The 22024-nt window shown below is 35.3% G+C and overlaps 2 protein-coding genes across 6 annotated transcripts in view; one reads left to right on the forward strand and one right to left on the reverse strand.

Moving 5' to 3' along the window:
- The window catches only part of LOC136031546 (uncharacterized), a 611644-nt gene that overhangs the window by 266925 nt on the left and 322695 nt on the right, over nucleotides 1-22024 (forward strand). The window lies entirely within an intron of this gene.
- The window catches only part of LOC136031580 (uncharacterized), a 171463-nt gene that overhangs the window by 133632 nt on the left and 15807 nt on the right, over nucleotides 1-22024 (reverse strand). The window contains exon 1 of one of the 2 annotated variants that reach the window (XM_065711258.1): nucleotides 14826-14961. The exons of the other annotated variant lie outside the window; for it this stretch is intronic. The gene's annotated coding sequence lies outside the window, so the exon portion shown is untranslated. Of the gene's footprint in view, nucleotides 1-14825; nucleotides 14962-22024 lie in introns of those variants that run through there. 2 annotated transcript variants of the gene reach the window in all.

Raw genomic sequence — 22024 nt, forward strand, 5'->3', positions numbered from 1 at the left:
TTGCTGTCAGCCAAAAAGTTTAAAATGTTTGAATCAATAGCATATCGTGACTTCCTATTCGAAATCAGGTCCGTTAATAAATCTGTTGCGTTTTAGAGCTTATCATGAATTTTTATATTGTTAAATCCACGTTCAATTTCAAATCCATCCAGTTCATGCAAGTGATGATATAATAATTGTGCAGACTGTCGATAGGATACACGGAGCTTTTCAAAAAGACCTTCATACTCTTGTGTGCTCGCCTGTGGTGAAAAAGGTTCCGCCACGCCCGGACCGTGATTTGGATTTACCGGCGCAGCGCATGGAAACGGTGTTACATGTCGAGTGAGCTAAACATTCAAAATTCGGTCCTTTAATATAATGGCAGTGGTGTCTGACTGTTCTATCTCCTACTTTTTTCGGTTTTTCGATCAGGGTTTTTCACATATACCACAATTAGTCTCTTGAAATTTATGACTATCTTTTTCAGTAATTATCATCTCGTGACAAGTATCATATATTTCGTTTAAGCAGTTTTGTGCGTCTTGAATGAGTAATATCATGCCGTCAATGTGGCAATTTGGACCATAGGTTTCTCGGTATTTCTCAAGTTTTTTACCGTATTTGACGATGGCTTGTGCGTACGCTGCTGGCCGGTGCTCTGAAATTATTCTTTTTCGAATAGGTTCGTCAACTTTTTTGATGATTGACTGGAAATCTGCAAAAATTCTATATTGGAATGGCATTTTATTATAGAAATTACATAAAAAAAACTAGTTTTTTTAACTGAAAGTAAGGAGCGACATTAAAACTTAAAACGAACAGAAATTACTCCGTATATGAAATAGATTGTTCCCTCCGCAATCCCTCGCTCTTTACGCTAAAGCTTTTAATTGTTTTAAAAAGCAGAATTGTGGCAAAGAGTCAAACTTTAGCGTAAAGAGCGAGGGATTGCGGAGGGAACAATCTATTTTGACTCTCCACACGTAAACTATTCAAATGAAATTTGCATATTAATTCCTTTTTTGGCTAAATGGCTTTCTCTTAGTTTTGATCATACGATTTTGAGAAATATGGGATGGGGAAGGAGGCCTAGTTGCCATGCAATTTTTCCGTTACATAAAAAGGCAACTATTAATTTTAATTTTAACGAATTTTTTTATTAGTAAAAAATATACGTAACTTTAGAATTAACTTACGTAACAAACTTTTATATTCTTTAATTATTATTATGTATATGAGGGGGTTTGTACCCTCGTTAATACCTCGTTCTTTACACTAAATCGTAAGTTTTGTCCCAATTCTTTAAGAATGACCCCTGAATCAGAAAGGCCGTAGAATAAATAGTTGAAATTACTAAAAATACTTTAGCATAAAGAGCGAGGTATTTATCTCCTCCTAAATACCTCGCTCTTTATGCTAAAGTATTTTTAGAACCCCTCATTTGCGTAATAATCTCTGTTCGTTTTAAGTTTCAATGCTACCCCTTCCTTTCATTTGAAAAAACGTTTTCATATTTATTTTTCATTGTTTTCTTATAGTAATGCTAGAAAATCCTGCACCCTTTTCATTGAATTTTTCTTCCCCCATGACAGTTTCCTCCAAGGAAAGATCCTCCAACATAGCTCCCTCCCCTCAGCTCCACCCCCAAACAAAATAAAATCCCCCTGAAAACGTCTGTACACTTCCCAATAACCATTACTATATGTAAACACTGGTCAAAGTTTGTAACTTGCAGCCCCTCCCTCAGGGATTGTTGGGGAGTAAGTCATCCCCAAAGACATAGTTATTATGGTTTTCAACTATGCTGAACAAAATGGCTATCTCAAAATTTTGATCCGTTGACTTTGGGAAAAAATGAGCGTGGGAGGGGGCCTAGATGCCCTCCAATTTTTTTGGTCACTTAAAAAGGGCACTAGAACTTTTCATTTCCGTTAGAATGAGCCCTCTTGCGACATTCTAGGACCACTTGGTCAATACGATGACCCCTGGGGAAAAGAAAAAAAAACAAAAAAAAAAACAAACAAACAAATAAACACGCACCCGTGATTTGTCTTCTGGCAAAAAATACAAAATTCCACATTTTTGTAGATAGGAGCTTGAAACTTCTACAGTAGGGTTCTCTGATACGCTGAATCTGATGGTGTCATTTTCTAAGATCCTACGACTTTTAGGGGGTGTTTTCCCCTATTTTCCTAAATAGGGCAAATTTTCTCAGGCTCGTAACTTTTGATGGGTAAGACTAAACTTGATGAAACTTATATATTTAAAATCAGCATTAAAATGCGATTCTTTTGATGTAGCTATTGATATCAAAATTCAATTTTTTAGAGTTTTGGTTACTATTGAGCCGGGTCGCTCCTTACTACAGTTCGTTACCACGAACTGTTTGATCCTTAAATTCGATTATTGCTTTTTCGCCCTTTGGCATAGATACTGTTTGTAAACCGTGAGGAGAGCAGGTTTCGATATGTTGTTTTAATTTATCCTCAGTCTTTGATGGTGACAGCCAGTATGGGCAATAGAATCGTGCTGTTTTTCCTGAAGATAGTAAACGACTTAGATTTACGATAGGCCAAAAATGAGCGTAGTCTGCATTATCCGACTCTCCGTACAGTAAATAGGCATAATATTTTACATTAGAATTAGATGGAGCACGAATTGGACAAATTGCTTTCTCTAGTTCATTACAATGTAATACGCATATCCCTACTGAGGCGGAGGCGTTTTCTTGCTCCCATTCTGAGATATAGTTGATTTTGATTGGCCATTCTCCCTCAAAACAGTTGAATGTAGCGGTTGGAAAAATACCGGGTTCTCCATGACTTCCTTCTAGCCCATTCCTATTTAACTCTAGTAAATTAGACTGACTAGAATTGTCTTTTAAAACTTGATGTCCCGCTGCCAAGACCAACCATTTGAAACATTGTAATCCTTGGTCGAGCCGCATTTGTAAAATTCCTTTTTTGCTAGCAAGGGCTTGCGGAACTGGAGGACCGATCCGGCCAGCGGGAATCGGAAAATCCCCGTCAAATTTCGCAATATGAATATCGAGACTCTGGATTCCTGTAAGTGAAAATCCACTCTCATTTTCTGCATACTTTTCCGCCGATTCATTGATTTTTGTGATGCATTTGTCAATTTCTGTATCTATATCCCCACGTCTATTAAAACTTTCCATGTACGAAAGCAAAGGGACAGTCCTATCCTCTTCATCTTCCCGGCTAAAAATTGCATTAACTGCCAGTTGAGCTCTTACGCTAGTACGTTCTTCTTCTTGAATTTGCCGTATTATTCCACCGATAGTTTGGCGCAAAACATTGACTAGTTCGCCAGATCTTTGGGTCTTAAAGGCGACATTGGATTTAAAGGTATATGATCTCAAGTAATTGTGAAAGGCATGATCTTTCAGTTCAAATTGAGCTCCTCCAAACTGATTAGAAGGACCCGGTTGATCTAAATCTACTTGTAAGAAGAGATCATCTTCGTTATCATTTAAAAAATTTTGGACTAGCGAGTCAACACTGGTTTGTGTGTCGCTACCATTCAATTCAAATTTAGCCCCTCCAAACTGATTAGAAGGACCCGGTTTATCTAAATCTACTTGTAAGAAGAGATCCTCGTCGTTAGAATCCAAAAAATTTTGACTAGCGAGTCAACAATGTTTTGTGTGTCACTACCATTAATTGAAACTCTTATCTTTTTCGCTGGTGGTTCTGAAAATCCAGAACCCTGACTACTTCCACTGTTTAAATTTTCACTTTCCATAATAAATCACTGAACACTTTCTTAGGTAAGCAAAACTGTAATTGATGCTATAGTCTTTAACCCTCGCCTTTTATAGCTTTTGCTCAAGATTATGCAATATTGTGAAATTTGTGAAATATTGGGAAATCCCCTCCTTTTCACAATTCTGATTGGAAAATACAATGACCTATTGGAATGCTGGAATGTCAACAATTGCAAAACATGTCTAACCCTGCTTTCAATAATACCTTTGTTTACCGACCATCGGAATGTAGTTACCAAGATTGCCAAATAGAATGTAACCCCCTTTTTCCGCAATACCTCTCTTAATTTCATTTGTACAAATCATTAATATTCTTTTTCTTTACAGGGTATTCCTCCAGTATTCCTGAATTTCTCACAAGAAAACTATATTTATGTATATATTTTATTTAATCTGTATATTTTTTATTCTGTACAATAAATTTTTATATGTCTACTTCTTACTCCAAACTACTTATGCCATATTGGAAGCTAGGAAAAACCTAGACCTACTCTTAGAAATATTTTCGAAAGAATTAAAATTACTAGCCTAGACTATATTGTGTAATAACCACCAGGTTCGTAAATACCTACCTTTGCGACATCGCAATGTTGCGTCACTTGCATCTGGAAAGACTGTTGATTGGAGGATTGGGGTGGGGAGTGGGCGGGGATTGAATTGCCTATCCTTGTCGCAGAAACTGTTACGGCCTATACAGGTTCGTAAATACCTACCTTTGCGACATCGCAATGCTGCGTCACTTGCATCTGGAAAGACTGTTGATTGGAGGATTGGGGTGGGGAGGGGGCGGGGCTTGACTTGCCTATCCTTGTCGCAGAAACTGTTACGGCCTATTCAGGTTCGTAAATACCTACCTTTGCGACATCGCAATGTTGCGTCACTTGCATCTGGAAAGACTGTTGATTGGAGATTGTGTTCGGATTTTACTAAATACAGTTTTAATGTTCACCAACTTTTTGCTTTAATACCCTTAGCTTTAGTAGCAGTAGTAGTAGCACCAGAAGTAATAGTAGTAGCAGTAGTAGTAGTTTCAAAAAAATAATAGTAGCAGCCTTACCTTTAGTGAGAGCAGCTGTTGTACCACTAGTAATAATTGTAGCAGCAGTAGTAGTACTAGTATGAGAAGAAGCAGTTGCAATAAGATGCAAATATTGTCTTTTAGTTAGTTCAATATTTCCCGCGACAATCCGAGTAAATTTCAATTTCACCCACCAAACTGTCCCTAAGATATTGCTGACAAGCTATTTTGAAAACCTGCAAACAGATGGAATGTTATTCTATTAACTTTCCCCTTCAAAATTCCCTGAAAATTTCATCTTCTTACTCTCAGGCAGAGTTGAAATAGTAGTAAAAGTGGTTGTATTAGTATTTGAAGAAGTATTAGCATTAATAGCACTAGTTCTAGTAGCAGCAATAGCATTAATGTGTTACCTTTTGGTCACCTGAACATCCCTGTCAATCAAGTCCTGGAAGTTTCAACTTAGTACAATTTGCCATCACTATGACATTGCTGATATGCCCTTTTGATAATCTTTGTATTCATATATTTCCTGAAATTTAAATCTTAATGCTCTTAGCCTTATAAGCAGTTTTTATATTAGTAGTGTACATTTAGTAGTACTACTAAATGTACGCATATATTGCCTCTTGGTCAAGCGATCTTCTCCTTTTAACATTCTATGGAAGTTCCAACTTAATACCCAAATCCATTCTTGAGACATACTCTTTTGACAGTATGTATGCATACAGTGTCTTTTTATTACTTCAAGTATTACTTAAGTAGTAGTAATATTATCTTTTTGGTCAACTGATCATCTTCCTTATCATTTGCTGAAACCTCCAAATTAGTATACTCTGTCAGTCCTGAGTTAAGTCGTTTTGACAGCCAGTTTACTCATAACGCGTTTTTGTTTTGTTGAATACTCCCTCCAAAATTCTCTGAAAAGCTTACCTGAATGCCTTTTGTCTCTTCAGGAAGTAATAGTAATCTTTATGGAAAGTCAATAGTATATGCTATATGTAAACAATGAACAAAGGGCCAAACTTACAGCCCTTGCCTTGATGGCAATGCGTGGTTTATAGTTTTAGCTTAAGTAGTAGTAATAATAGTAGCAGTAACAATAATATTAGCAGTAGTAGTTGTTGTAGCAGTAGAAGCAATAGTATTAGGATGTAAATATTGCCTTTTTGTTAGTTCAACGTTCTCAAACAAGTTTTGTAAGTTTTAATTTCAAACAGAAAACTGTCCCTAAGATACTGCTGATGTGCCCTTTTGACAACCTTCATATGGATGACAGCTTGTCATCCGTACAACAGAAATTTTCAGAAATATTCTCTGGAAGTTTCACCTTTATATCCTTAGGTATAGTTGGAATGACAGTCACAGCACTAATATCAGTACTCAACTTATTATAATTAACCATTGCTATGACGCTGTCGATATGTCCTTTTTTATAACCTGTATATTCATATACTTCTCGAAATTTTTCGTCTTGAGGCTCTTAACCTTACAAGTAGTTGCGATAGAAGTTGTAGTTGCGGCAATAGTAATTGTAGTAGTAGAACTAGTAAATGTTACAGCGGTAACAGTATTAGTAGTAGTGCGCACTTATTTAGTTTTGGCCGATTGATCTTAAGCATTCTCTTAGATTTCCACCTTAATACTCAAATGCATTCTGAAGATACACTATTTTTGCAATTTAAATGAACATAGTGTTTTTTTAGTTCGAATCAGCCCTTAATATTCTCTCAGATTTTACATTCATAGACTTAGCTTTAATAGTACTATTATCATAGTAGTTTTGGTGGTACTAGAAGTAGTTGCAGTGTTAAGACTGTATTAGTAGTAGAAGTAGTAGTAGTAGCAGCAGTATTAACAGTGATAGTAGCATATACCTACTGCTTTTTCTTTAGTTAAACATTACTTTTATGATGCCCTGGAGGTTTAAAATGGACACAGTAAGCCATTCCAAAAATATTGTTGATGCGAACTTTTGACACCCTTTTGCCGCCCTTTTGACCTTAAAACTATAAGCTTTAACATTGTTGCAATTGAAGTAGTAGTTGGAGAGGTTTAGTAGCAGTAGTAGTGTTAGTAAAAGTGGCAATGATCTAGTGGGCAAATATGACCTTTTTAGTCAATTGCTCATCTCCCTTGTCATTTCCAGAAATTTCCAAATTAATATACTCAGTCATTCCTGAATCACACTTTTGACAATCCATACATGCGTAGCTTCTTTTCATATAATTCAACACTCCCCTAAACATTCCCTCAAAGACTCATCTTAATACCCTTCACATTTTGGGAGTAGCATACAGCAGATGTACATACAACTTCTGCTATATGTAAGCAACCAGCAAATCGCCAAACTAACAGTCCTTGCACTGTGGCCTCAGATGGGGGGGGGGGTATCCCCATACGAATAATTACTAATATTTCCAACTATGCTGAAAAAATTAATTTCTCAAAACTTTGTTTGTATATTTGTTTCGGGAAATGATGGGCGTGGGGGTTGCTCTCAACTAATTTTGATTCAGTTTTACAAGTTAAAGGGCTGTCCATGAGAATATTTTTTCTATCGTTGTAGATGCTGAAAAGACAGGCCATAGTGTAAATAGGCTTAATTTCTCTTGGCTTTACTAAAAAAAAAAAAAAAATTACAAGCCATATTCTGCACGTACACAGAAGGATAGCCTTCAGTCCAATAAATCTTCCATATATATGTCAAAATCTTTTCGAGAATCTATCGAATTTCCCCCCATAACATCTTATACTTCTTTATTGTTTACCTATTTTTTTAGTGTACAAGACTAGGCCCCCCTGCAATCCTTCCATTAAAATGAATGCTAAAAAAATGAGTAAAATGGCAAATATAATCTGTGTCTACTAAACGGCTTACAGTTAGAAGATATAGGAGTAGATAGAACATTAACAGTATGCTGAGGATTTGTTGACTCGGAATGATACGACGATGACATTTTAAGATTAGACGTCAAGCCTTAAGACTTAAGTGTAGATTTGTATGTTTTCAATGATTTCATTTCAGCATGAAATCTAGGACTAAATAAAAGAATATGATGAGAGACCACAACTTTCCTTTTGAAATTGATAATTTCTGTACGCTATGTTTGAACTTCATCCCTTACTCAAGCTAACGAATGGTTTTTATATATTTAATATGTAAAAAATGGATTTAGGCTATGATATGGAACATAGTGTTTCTTATTGTTTTACGCAAAACCAACCAAGCATAACTACTACTGCCAGCAGCTCAGCGCAACAACAAGAAACCTGCAGCTAATACGGCTAGCTCAGCCCCACTTTACGTCTAGTTAACTCTCTGCTCCCTCCCATAAAGCTCCTATCTCCTCTAAGCTCATCAAATCCAATTGATGACCAATAATATTTATAATGAATAATCTTTTTTTTATTTTGATAGATAAAATAAGCACTTATATGTTCTCTAAACATCAATAGCACGAAATAATATATTTGAAATATTTAGATTTTCACTAGGCTCAGCAACTTAGATTTTCTCATCTGATCAAGCTCGTATAAGTGTATGTTCCTAGTTTTGCTCCTGAAGTCTTTATTTGATTGGACCCAAAAGCTTTGGATGGACTTCGTAATGACAGTCTTTTCTACTTGTTGATTAAGTACCCTGGGATAGCCTCTTAAGTTTGAGATGACAGTTCTCTCTCTTTTTGTTGTAGAATGTTTCATTTGACGAAAACCTCACAGGAAATGTTCATAAATTGATTTCTCTAAGCAGGATTCCAGGTAGATACGCAGAAAAAAGGAAAATTTAAAGATTTTACAACAAATTTCGTTCGGCAATGAGCGGCCATGCCTGGCTTATTGGTAACATTAGTACATTAAGAGCTTCCTCTGTTCAAATTGACATTACGCCGCTAGTTTATTCTTAATGTTAGAAACAACAGATAATGATACAACTGGGTAAAGGTAATAATAGAGAGAGAGAGAGAGAGAGAGAGAGAGAAAAAAATACTGTTTATATTAACCCCTCCGTCTCTAGAGGCCTTGATGAGGTCTGTGTCTAGGAAAAATCTCATTATAATTTTATTTAAGTTCTTTTTTAAATATACGTAACTTTTCTAACCTTAATAATAATTACCCATTTAAATACGCACACACAAATACTTATTTACATTTTGGTTACCTACATTATATAACTGAAGAGTGATCCCTTAACCCATATATACAAAATAAAGTCCTTTAACTTGAAACACAAACAGATAATTTCCTAATATATTTAATGTCTTTGGGCACATATAACCCACATTTAGGTCCGACATTTCTAAAATAAAAGATGGATCACATCGACGGAGCAAAGAGAGTTCGGAAGTTCTGTGCTTGTCTAGTTGAATTGTTACGAACCTGCCTTCCTTGCTGAAACTTAATATTAACGCAAAATCCTAGATTGCTATTCATAACCTGATACTTTTGTTTTACATTACTGTAAAAGAATAAACCAAACACTGGTACGATTGTAGTTTTTTCATAGATTTCGCTGATTGAAACACGGCTGCGGACAGGAATAAAAATACGCATAGCCAAATAATCAAACAGTTCGTGGTAACGAACTGTAGTAAGGAGCGACCCGGCTCAATAGTAACCAAAACTCTAAAAAATTGAATTTTGATATCAATAGCTACATCAAAAGAATCGCATTTATATGCTGATTTTAAATATATAAGTTTCATCAAGTTTAGTCTTACCCATCAAAAGTTACGAGCCTGAGAAAATTTGCCTTATTTAAGAAAATAGGGGAAAACACCCCTTAAAAGTCATAGGATCTTAACGAAAATGAAACCTTCAGATTCAGCGTATCAGAGAACCCTACTGTAGAAATTTCAAGCTCCTATCTACAAAAATGTGGAATTTTGTATTTTTTGCCAGAAGACAAATCACGGGTGCGTGTTTATTTGTTTGTTTTTTTTGTTTTTTTTTGTTTTTTTTTTCCCAGGGGACATCGTATCGACCAAGTGGTCCTAGAATGTCGCAAGAGGGCTCATTCTAACGCAAATGAAAAGTTCTAGTGCCCTTTTTACGTAACCAAAAAAATTGGAGGGCATCTAGGCCCCCTCCCACGCTCATTTTTTTCCCAAAGTCAACGGATCAAAATTTTGAGATAGCCATTTTGTTCAGCATAGTCAAAAACCATAATAACTATGTCTTTGGGATGACTTACTCCCCCACAATCCCTGGGGGAGGGGCTGCAAGTTACAAACGTTGACCAGTGTTTACATATAGTAATGGTTATTGGGAAGTGTACAGACGTTTTCAGGGGGATTTTATTTTGTTTGGGGGTGGGGCTGAGGAGAGGGGGCTATGTTGGAGGATCTTTCCTCGGAGGAATCTGTCATGGGGGAAGAAAAATTCAATGAAAAGGGAGCAGGATTTTCTAGCATTACTATAAGAAAACAATGAAAAATAAACATGAAAACTTTTTTCAAATGAAAGGAAGGAGTAGCATTGAAACTTAAAACGAACAGATTTTATTACGAATATGAGGAGTTTTAATAATACTTTAGCATAAAGAGCGAGGTATTTAGGAGGAGATTAATACCTCGCTCTTTATGCTAAAGTATTTTTAGTAATTTCAACTATTTATTCTACGGCCTTTCTGATTCAGGGGTCATTCTTAAAGAATTGGGACACAACTTGCGATTTAGTGTAAAGAGCGAGGTATTAACGAGGGTACAAACCCCCTCGTATACATAATAAAAATATAAGGCTATGAAAGTTTGTTACGTAAGTTAATTCTTAAGTTACGTATATTTTTTACTAATAAAAACGTTCGTTAAAAATTAAAAGTTCTAGTTGCCTTTTTAAGTAACCAAAAAATTGGAGGGCAACTAGGCCTCCTTCTCCACCCCTTATTTTTCAAAATCGTCTGATCAAAACTAAGAGAAAGCCATTTAGCCAAAAAAGAATTTATATACAAATTTCATTTTAATAATTTATGTGCGGAGAGCCAAAACCAAACATGCATTAATTCAAAAACGTTCAGAAATTAAATAAAAAAAACTAAATTTTTTAGCTGAAAGTAAGGAGCGACATTAAAACTTAAAACGAACAGAAATTACTCCGTATATACAATGGGTTGTCCCCTCCGCAATCCCTCGCTCTTTACGCTAAAGTTTGACTCTTTGCCACAATTCTACTTTTTAAAACAATTAAAAGCTTAGCGTAAAGAGCGAGGGATTGCGGAGGGGACAACCCATTTCATATACGGAGTAATTTCTGTTCGTTTTAAGTTTTAATGTCGCTCCTTACTTTCAGCTAAAAAAATTAGTTTTTTTTATTTAATAGCAATAATACGCATAGCTGAGGAGCAATAATATAACCGAAACCAGTAGTGTAACTAGAGATGTATCTGATTATCAATACGACAAAATCGAAATTTATCTGCAAAGTTCGTGAAGCAACAGATGGTACAGAGGGAGAAAAGTTAGGAGCACAAACAGGCAAACATATTGGCGAAACTTTTTAAGCTTGGGGCAAAACAGGAAGGGGTGCAAGAAGTTCGAGGCTAATTCCCCCCGAAGGTCTCCCTGTCCATAATCTTCCCCTACCTCTTGTACAATTCCTCTGCAGAAAGTTGCATAGCAACTGGATAGCTCCTCTAGAACATTCTCTTCTCAACGAAAAATTTCCCAGCATGTAAAATTAAGCAGCCAGAGAGGAAGTGAGACAAATGAACATAGTGAAGAAAAGCAGGAATTCTGGAATTTCTATATACCAATATTCAAAAATATCGGTAAAATATAAGTTGTAGATTATCCTACAGGTTTTTTGAGTTTTGTTTCTTTGATTTTTTTTTCACGTTTTTGGGGTAGATTTATCATAGCAGGGAAATATCAAATTTCATCAAAATAACATAGAAATATAAGATTAGCGCCAAACTGAAAAAATTATGCCCTGTGATGGAAGCGCACGGAGCTTCAGACTCGACTTGAAGTTAGTATTCTTACTTCCTGTGGACTTGGTCTGGCACCGAAATTTGAAGTTCTTGATACCACTTCCCCCTTTTGATCGAAAACGCTTCTACTAGGCGTAAATCAGAATGTCTTCACGCCTTAACTTCCATTAAGCGTTTTTTTTTTTATTTAATTTATATAGCTTAGGATGAAGCTCCAAGTCAGAACCAGCGTATTTAAATGGGAAAAAATCCTTATTTTAAATGAGCAAGCAAAACAAATAAAAAAAAAAGTGTATGCTATATTATATTTTACTTAATATGTTCTACCTGTATTTTGGAATATATGTAGGCTAGATTATTTCTTAGACCACACTGCCTTTCCAGTTGAAGAATTTAAGAAATAAAATATACAGAAAATTGGTATGATATTCTAAAACAAAGCATTGGACAAAATAAGGCAACAAACTTTAAATGATAAAGAAATCTGAATATTTTGACTTCATATCCTGAAGCCTTTATCAACGGAAAAAAGTGAATTAAGCTAAACTAAACACAACATAAAAAGAAAAGGAAGACAACACTAATAAACAAACATGCATGTTCTGTTTATTGTTTTTGTGGTACTTTTCCTTATATTTTGTGTATAATTTAGATTAATTAATTTTTTCCCATTTACAAAGCCTTCCGGAAGTGAAATCGAAACATATGGTTCCTTAATTATTTAGGGGATGTTGCTTTTTTTCGTTTAGTCCACAGCATATTTTAAAAATATTATACCGTTTTTTCTACTTTTTAATTGATTTAGTTCAATATATATGTAGAATGTTCCAAACTCCCTTCTTTTCTTCAATCTTTTCATCCGACTTTAAAATTCCCTTTAAAATCTTTTTTTTGCTCAGTTTTAAATGTAGGATAAATTTTTCAAGGGTTACTTTTTTGCGGGGGGAATGTTCCAAGAGCAATTGTCTGAAGAAGGGATTTTTTTCGGCAAGAAATTGTCCAGGACAGAGAATATATCGGAATAATTCTTTATTTGAATCCGAGGGGGATCTTCAGAGGGGAGAGAATTAACCAGGTATCGTACAAGAAGTATTTGAATGATATATGATATAAGAATAAAAAGAAAGTATGGAAGTTCAAAAGCCACTAAAGTAGGAACTAAGGAATTGTGAAGTAGAGGCCATGGAAAAAATTGCAAATGATCTTTACTATGCAGTTAGACCACATAAAAGTCAATATTGCATAAACATGTCAACAACTTGAGAGGAAATTGTCAGTCTAGACAAGTCCAAGTTAAGAATAGAAGGGGGTGGATCTTGAGAATAGAATAGACAAGGGAATCGTCAAAGAGAAATGAGTGGAAAATTTTAAGAATGTCTTAAACCATGATAAAAGTGTAGTAAACGATATAGAAAAATAAAAGTTTTGACAATTTAGAAGTGAAAGAACATTTGTTTTAGGAAAAAGAGTTACAGACAGTGGTAAAATGATTTAAAAATTAGCATGACCTGAGATACAGACTCTGGTGTACATGGTTATTTGTAATGTGGCGGTTAAAAAATTAAAGACAAAGTGCTGAAGATTACAAATATGACTTTTGAAAAAGGAGAAGTACCTAGCAATATCAGAAAAACTCTAATAAAACCCATCAATGAGAAAGGTGATATTAATGAGTTTCATATTTATAGGTTTATTAGCTTGACGTCTATAGGAAGTAAATGACATAGAATGATAAGGAGCGTAGCTCCAGAAGAAGGGGGCAAGATGGGGCCCTCAACTATCAAATGTTGTAAATGTTAAATCATTTATTTTAAATTGTCTCCCCCCTCTAAAATTCACGTTCCGGGAGTGAGTGCCCCTCATTCCCCTCCTCATCACCTTTGTATAAAGAGCTGTTGGAAAAATTGTAAAAAACACGAACTTGAATGTGCTTTAAAGACGGCTGAATATTCGGATTATTTGGTTCCGAATTTTTACCCGTTAGTCCAAGGGAAAATCATGTTTCTTTGTTGAAAGAGACCAAAACAAGGATGAGCCAAATCTGAGGCTGGAGCATTAATTATATCACATTTCAAAATTAATTTAGTAAAAGTAGAACTGCTTTCCAGGTTGCAGCAGTAGCTAGCAAACTAGTGAGAGCCGATCACGTCCCATGTTAAAAAACAAAATAGCCCATAACTCCTAAGGCTATAGTCAGATCAAAAAAGGAAGTACACTATTACAACCGCCTTGCTCATTACCCGTATTTAGGGAACTAACTTTCCCTTGGCTTGAACAACAAGGAAAATATATTAGTTTAAAAATTTGAAAGAAAATAGATGCGCTTAAAAACCTTTCATAATTAACAAAAATAATTTCAGAAACAAAATTCACTTTTTTGTGAGAACCTGCACATTTCTATAGCACCGTAGCAGCAAATGCTATTAACATTTGCTTCCTTCCTGGGACCAAACTTTTTTGGCCCGACTCCTAAAGTGGTTATCTCTATAACTTTCGTGCTTTATTTCCATAGAAAAAATTCATTTTCTTTATTTTAGTTCTCAGTTCAGGATTGTTAAAGTTATTATGTAGACTGAAAAAATATTAATGGTGTCAAAGCAATAATTTTAATTGTTTAATTGAAACTAGAAAAATACCGGAAAATAAAATTAGTTTCACTTATTAAATTATATAAGACGTAATAAGTGAATACAATATTTATACATGTTTATCTTCTGACAGGATAATTTTGTTTTATTTTGGCTCACAGTTCAGGATCACTGAAGCTCTTTCATAATCTGCAAAATATTAATGATGTCTTAGCAATAATTTTAATTTTTAGTTAAAACTAGAAAAATACCGGAAAATTTTAACATTAGTTTGGTTTTTTCCTAGGCTCTAACTAATGGATATGGGATTTTATTGGAATGAAATCGTGTCAAGAGAACAAAAGAAAAGAAAACGAAAAAGGAAAATCCGGGTTGCAACGGTAGCTAGCAACCTAGAATGAGACAATCATACCCCATAGTAAAAACTAAAATAACCTATAACTCCTAAGAATAGAGTCAAATCAAAACAAGAAGTACACTATAACAACCATCTTGTCCGAAACCGCTATACAGAAAACTTACCGTCGCTTGGGTTGAACAACAAAGAAATTATATTGGCTTGAAAATCAAGAAAGGTGGCTGCAACCACGATATTCAGCATATACTGCATTTTTTTTCTTATTTCCTGTTTTTTTCCTCAGCTAGCTGTGTATTGAAATCAAACAGTTCGTGGTAACGAACTGTAGTAAGGAGCGATCCGGCTCATTAGTAACCAAAACTCTAAAAAATTGAATTTTGATATCAATAGCTACACCAAAAGAATTGCATTTTAATGCTGATTTTAAATATATAAGTTTCATCAAGTTTAGTCCTAGCCATCAAAAGTTACGAGCCTGAGAAAATTTGCCTTATTTAGGAAAATAGGGGAAAACACCCCCTAAAAGTCGTAGGATCTTAACGAAAATGACACCATCAGATTCAGCGTATCAGAGAACCCTACTGTAGAAGTTTCAAGCTCCTATCTACAAAAATGTGGAATTTTGCATTTTTTGCCAGAAGACAAATCACGGGTGCGTGTTTATTTGTTTGTTTTTTTTTTTTTTTTTTTTTTTTTTTTTCCCAGGGGTCATCGTATCGACCAAGTGGTCCTAGAATGTCGCAAGAGGGCTCATTCTAACGGAAATGAAAATTTCTAGTGCCCTTTTTAAGTGACCAAAAAAATTGTAGGGCATCTAGGCCCCCTCCCACGCTCATTTTTTTCCCAAAGTCAACGGATCAAAATTTTGAGATAGCCATTTTGTTTAGCATAGTCGAAAATCATAATAACTATGTTTTTGGGGATGACTTACTCCCCCACAGTCCCTGGGGGAGGGGTTGCAAGTTACAAACCTCAACCAGTGTTTACATATAATAATGGTTATTGGGAAGTGTACAGACGTTTTCAGGGGGATGTTTTTGGTTTTGGGGGTAGGGTTGAGGGAGGGGACTATGTGGGAGGATCTTTCCTTGGAGAAATATGCCATGGGGGAAAAAAATTCAATGAAAAGGGCGCAGGACGAACCTGGCCACGTTAGAAAAAACGTCAAATTAAGAGCTTAATATACAATGCTGGGTGTTTGGAGCCTCTCTGTTATGGAGTATAATTTGAAAATAAAACAACTATACGAGCGATAAAACATATATACCACAACCATAACTCAACTAACGAAAGAACTGCTAAGAGATAACACAACTATAAAGCGAAAACAGGTGAAAACTAACGGGAAAATAAACGAACTAAGAGGTGGAAGGGGCCCAGAGAAAAAATATAATCCTTTTTCAATTTTGAGCCTAACTTCCGCAAAGGAGTAATAATGTCAGAAGCCCCAAAATACCGAATTATTTTCTTTTCAAACAGTTCGTGGTAAGGAACTGTAGTAAGGGGCGACCCGGCTCAATAGTAAACGAAACTCTAAAAAACGGAATTTTGATGCTAAAAGATACATCAAAAGAATCGAATTTTTACGCTGATTCTAAATATATAAGTTTCAATTAATTTAGTCTTTGTCATCAAAAGTTACGAGCCTGAGAAAATTCGCCCTATTTTGGAAAAAAGGGGGAAACATCCCCTAAAAGTCATAGAATCTTAACGAAAATCACACTATCGTATTCGGTATATCAGAGAACTCTGTAGCAAAAATTTCAAGCTCCTATCTAAAAAATGTGGAATTTTGTATTTTTTGCCAGAAGACAAATCACGGGTGCGTGTTTATTTGTTTGTTTGTTTTTTTTCCAGGGGTCATCTTATCGACCAAGTGGTCCTAGAATGTCGCGAGAGTGCTAATTCTAACGGAAATGAAAAGTTCTAGTGCCCTTTTTAAGTGACCAAAAAAATTGGAGGGCAAATAGGCCCCCTCCCATGCTCATTTTTTTCCAAAAGTCAACAGATTAAAATTTTAAGATAGCCATTTTGTTCAGCATAGTCGAAAACCATAATAACTATGTCTTTGGGAATGACTTACTCCCCACAATCCCTGAGGGAGGGGCTGCAAGTTACAAACTTTGACCAGTGTTTACATATAGTAATGGTTATTGGGAAGTGTACAGACGTTTTCATGGGGATTTTTTGGTTTGGGGGGTGGGGTTGATGGGAGAGGGCTTTGTGGGAGGATCTTTCCTTTGAGGAATATGTCATGGGGGAAGAAAAATTCAATGAAAAGGGCGCAGGATTTTCTAGCATTACTATAAAAAAAAACAATGAAAAAATAAACATGAAAACGTTTTTTCAAATGAAAGTAAGGAATAGCATTGAAATTTAAAACGAACAGAGATTATTACGCATATGAGGGGTTCTAAAAATACTTTAGCATAAAGAGCGAGGTATTTAGGAGGAGATAAATACCTCGCTCTTTATGCTAAAATATTTTTAGTGATTTCAACAATTTATTCTACGGCCTTTTTGATTCAGGGGTCATTCTTAAAGAATTGGGACAAAACTTACGATTTAATGTAAAGAGCGAGGTATTAACGAGGGCACAAACCCCCTCGTACACATAATAAAAATATAAGAATATAAAAGTTTGTTACGTAAGTTAATTCTTAAGTTATGTATATTTTTACTAATAAAAACGTTCGTTGAATATTAAAAGTTCTAGTAGCCTTTTTAAGTAACCGAAAAATTGGAGGGCAGCTAGGCCTCCTTCCCCACCCCTTATTTCTCAAAATCGTCTGATCAAAACTAAGAGAAAGCCATTTAGCCAAAAAAAATTAATATACTAATTTCATTTCAATAATTTATGTGCGGAGAGCCAAAATCAAACATGCATTAATTCAAAAACGTTCAGAAATTAAATTAAAAAAAACTAGTTTTTTTAACTGAAAGTAAGGAGCGACATTAAAACTTAAAACGAACAGAAATTACTCCGTATATGAAATGGGTTGTCCCCTCCGCAGTCCCACGCTCTTTACGCTAAAGTTTTTAATTTTTTTTAAAAGTAGAATTGTGGCAAAGAGTCAAACTTTAGCGTAAAGAGCGAGGGACTGCGGAGGGGACAACCCATTTCATATACGGAGTAATTTCTGTTCGTTTTAAGTTTTAATGTCGCTCCTTACTTTCAGTTAAAAAAACTAGTTTTTTTTATTTAATTATATAAAGGCTCGACTACTATTGAAACCACCTTATCCAACATCCCTATATAGGAAACTAACCATCTCTTGACTTGAATAACAAGAAAAATTCATTGGCATGTAAAACAAGAAAAATGACTTGAACCACCATATCTTGCATCGACAGCACTTTCTTTCTTTTTTCCGTTTTGTTTTTCTCCTCAGCTAGCGGAGCACTAGAAAATCACAGAGATCTCTTTAATGGCTCATTTTAAAGGAAATCGATGCATTTAAAAATTTTATATAAAGTATCGGTATAATTGATTCTTATTGAATTCTCTGATCTCCATATCTTATTATTCCAATTAAAAAAAAAAAAAAAAACCGTAGGCTTTTTCCAGTTTATAATCATACTCAAAACCAGGTTGCAGCGGTTGCTAGCAACTTAATTAGAGTCTATAACGATCCATAGTAAAAAATAAATAACCCATTACTACTTGTTCTACCTTCCTTTGATTTTTATAAAGTTGTTGCTGAGCCAAAGAAAGAAAGAACCAAACAAAATTGGTACAAATTATATTTTCAATAACGTTATCAAACAGTTCGTGGTAACGAACTGTAGTAAGGAGCGATCCGGCTTAATAGTAACCAAAACTCTAAAAAATTGAATTTTGATATCAATAGCTACATCAAAAGAATCGCATTTTAATGCTGATTTTAAATATATAAGTTTCATCAAGTTTAGTCTTAGCCATCAAAAGTTAGGAGCCTGAGAAAATTTGCCTTATTTAGGAAAATAGGGGGAAACACCCCCTAAAAGTCGTAGGATCTTAACGAAAATGACACCATCAGATTCAGCGTATCAGAGAACCCTACTATAGAAGTTTCAAGCTCCTATCTACAAAAATGTGGAATTTTGCATTTTTTGCCAGAAGACAAATCACGGGTGCGTGTTTATTTGATTGTTTTTTTTTTTTGTTTTTGTTTTTTTTTTTTTTCCCAGGGGTCATCGTATCGACCAAGTGGTCCTAGAATGTCGCAAGAGGGCTCATTCTAACGGAAATGAAAAGTTCTAGTGCCCTTTTTAAGTGACCAAAAAAATTGGAGGGCATCTAGGCCCCCTCCCACGCTCATTTTTTTCCCAAAGTCAACGGATCAAAATTTTGAGATAGCCATTTTGTTTAGCATAGTCGAAAATCATAATAACTATGTTTTTGGGGATGACTTACTCACCCAGAGTCCCTGGGGGAGGGGTTGCAAGTTACAAACTTCAACCAGTGTTTACATATAATAATGGTTATTGGGAAGTGTACAGACGTTTTCAGGGGGGATTTTTTTGGTTTTGGGGGTAGGGTTGAGGGAGGGGGCTATGTGGGAGGATATTTCATTGGAGAAATATGCCATGGGGGAAAAAATTCAATGAAAAGGGCGCAGGACGAATCTGGTCACGTTAGAAAAAAACGTCAAATTAAGAGTTTAATATACAATGCTGGGTGTTCGGCCTCTCTATTATGGAGTATAATTTGAAAATAACACAACTATACGAGCGATAAAACATATATACCACAATCATAACTCAACTAACGAAAGAACTGCTAAGAGATAACACAACTATAAAGCGAAAACAGGTGAAAACTAACGGGAAAATAAACGAACTAAGAGGTGGAAGGGGCCCAGAGAAAAAATATAATCCTTTTTCAATTTTGAGCCTAACTTCCGCAAAGGAGTAATAATGTCAGAAGCCCCAAAATACCGAATTATTTTCTTTTCAAACAGTTCGTGGTAAGGAACTGTAGTAAGGGGCGACCCGGCTCAATAGTAAACGGAACTCCAAAAAACGGAATTTTGATGCTAAAAGATACATCAAAAGAATTGAATTTTTACGCTGATTCTAAATATATAGGTTTCAATTAATTTAGTCTTTGTCATCAAAAGTTACGAGCCTGAGAAAATTTGCCCTATTTTGGAAAAAAGGGGGAAACATCCCCTAAAAGTCATAGAATCTTAACGAAAATCACACTATCGCATTTGGTATATCAGAGGACTCTATAGCAAAAATTTCAAGCTCCTATCTAAAAAATGTGGAATTTTGTATTTTTTGCCAGAAGACAAATCACGGGTGCGTGTTTATTTGTTTGTTTGTTTTTTTTTTGTTTTTTTTTTCCCAGGGGTCACCTTATCGACCAAGTGGTCCTTGAATGTCGCGAGAGGGCTCATTCTAACGGAAATGAAAAGTTCTAGTGCCCTTTTTAAGTGACCAAAAAAATTGGAGGGCAAATAGGCCCCCTCCCATGCTCATTTTTTCCAAAAGTCAACAGATTAAAGTTTTTAAGATAGCCATTTTGTTCAGCATAGTCGAAAACCATAATAACTATGTCTTTGGGAATGACTTACTCCCCACGATCCCTGAGGGAGGGGCTGCAAGTTACAAACTTTGACCATGTTTACATATAGTAATGGTTATTGGGAAATGTACAGACGTTTTCATGGGGATTTTTTGGTTTGGGGGGTGGGGTTGATGGGAGAGGGCTTTGTGGGAGGATCTTTCCTTTGAGGAATATGTCATGGGGGAAGAAAAATTCAATGAAAAGGGCGCAGGATTTTCTAGCATTACTATAAAAAAAAACAATGAAAAAATAAACATGAAAACGTTTTTTCAAATGAAAGTAAGGAATAGCATTGAAATTTAAAACGAACAGAGATTATTACGCATATGAGGGGTTCTAAAAATACTTTAGCGTTAAGAGCGAGTTATTTAGGAGGAGATAAATACCTCGCTCTTTATGCTAAAATATTTTTAGTGATTTCAACTATTTATTCTACGGCCTTTTTGATTCAGGGGTCATTCTTAAAGAATTGGGGCAAAACTTACGATTTAGTGTAAAGAGCGAGGTATTAACGAGGGTACAAACCCCCTCGTACACATAATAAAAATATAAGAATATAAAAGTTTGTTGCGTAAGTTAATTCTTAAGGTACGTATATTTTTTACTAATAAAAACGTTCGTTGAATATTAAAAGTTCTAGTAGCCTTTTTAAGTAACCGAAAAATTGGAGGGCAGCTAGGCCTCCTTCCCCACCCCTTATTTCTCAAAATCGTCTGATCAAAACTAAGAGAAAGCCATTTAGCCAAAAAAAAAAATTAATATACTAATTTTATTTCAATAATTTATGTGCGGAGAGCCAAAATCAAACATGCATTAATTCAAAAACGTTCAGAAATTAAATAAAAAAAAAAACTAGTTTTTTGTACTGAAAGTAAGGAGCGACATTAAAACTTAAAACGAACAGAAATTACTCCGTATATGAAATGGGTTGTCCCCTCCGCAGTCCCTCGCTCTTTACGCTAAAGTTTTTAATTGTTTTAAAAAGTAGAATTGTGGCAAAGAGTCAAACTTTAGCGTAAAGAGCGAGGGACTGCGGAGGGGACAACCCATTTCATATACGGAGTAATTTCTGTTCGTTTTAAGTTTTAATGTCGCTCCTTACTTTCAGTACAAAAAACTAGTTTTTTTTTTTATTTAATAAAACACATAAGAGTTGAGAGTTGGACAAAGCTGGGTTCTACAGACTTGGTTCAGGAACTGAAAGCTTAGCCATTTTATATCGCTGAGCCTACGACCGCGCTTATTCTGAATTGAAAATTTACAGATTATGAAGCAGCCCACCTATCCCAATCCTGGGACCACATTTGCGTACACTTTTCCACCTGGTTGCTGAGATGTACCTAGCGGCCAAAAATTAAAGATAGCCTTTTCCCTCCCTAAGTCTTCCATAGGACATTTTTGTTCCACTGATAAGGAAGAAAATTTACTATTTATCCGTTACCCGGTTAAATAAAAAAAGATTACAGCATACTGAAATAAACAAAGCACACGAATCAAATAAACATAAATCAAGTAGTGGACTCAGCCTTTTCTAAGACTCTCAGCAATGAGTTGCTGCAGACGACAGCAGTGTACTGTAAACAAGCGCATGTGTGAGTGATTGTGAGTTTAATAAGCACGGCTTTTTGCCAGCTTTATCGTCAACATTAAAGCTTATAGCCCCTTCCACTTTGGTCAACTCCCGTGCCCATTATAGGAGACTAAATCTCGTAGTTGATTCACTTGTATATGATTTGAAAATGACGTCTTAACAAATTAAAGAGTTCAACCTTTAAATTGTCATTGTTAAAACCTTATACAGGAAAATAA

Source organism: Artemia franciscana, chromosome 1 (assembly GCF_032884065.1).
Source record: "Artemia franciscana chromosome 1, ASM3288406v1, whole genome shotgun sequence".
NCBI lineage: Eukaryota > Metazoa > Arthropoda > Branchiopoda > Anostraca > Artemiidae > Artemia > Artemia franciscana.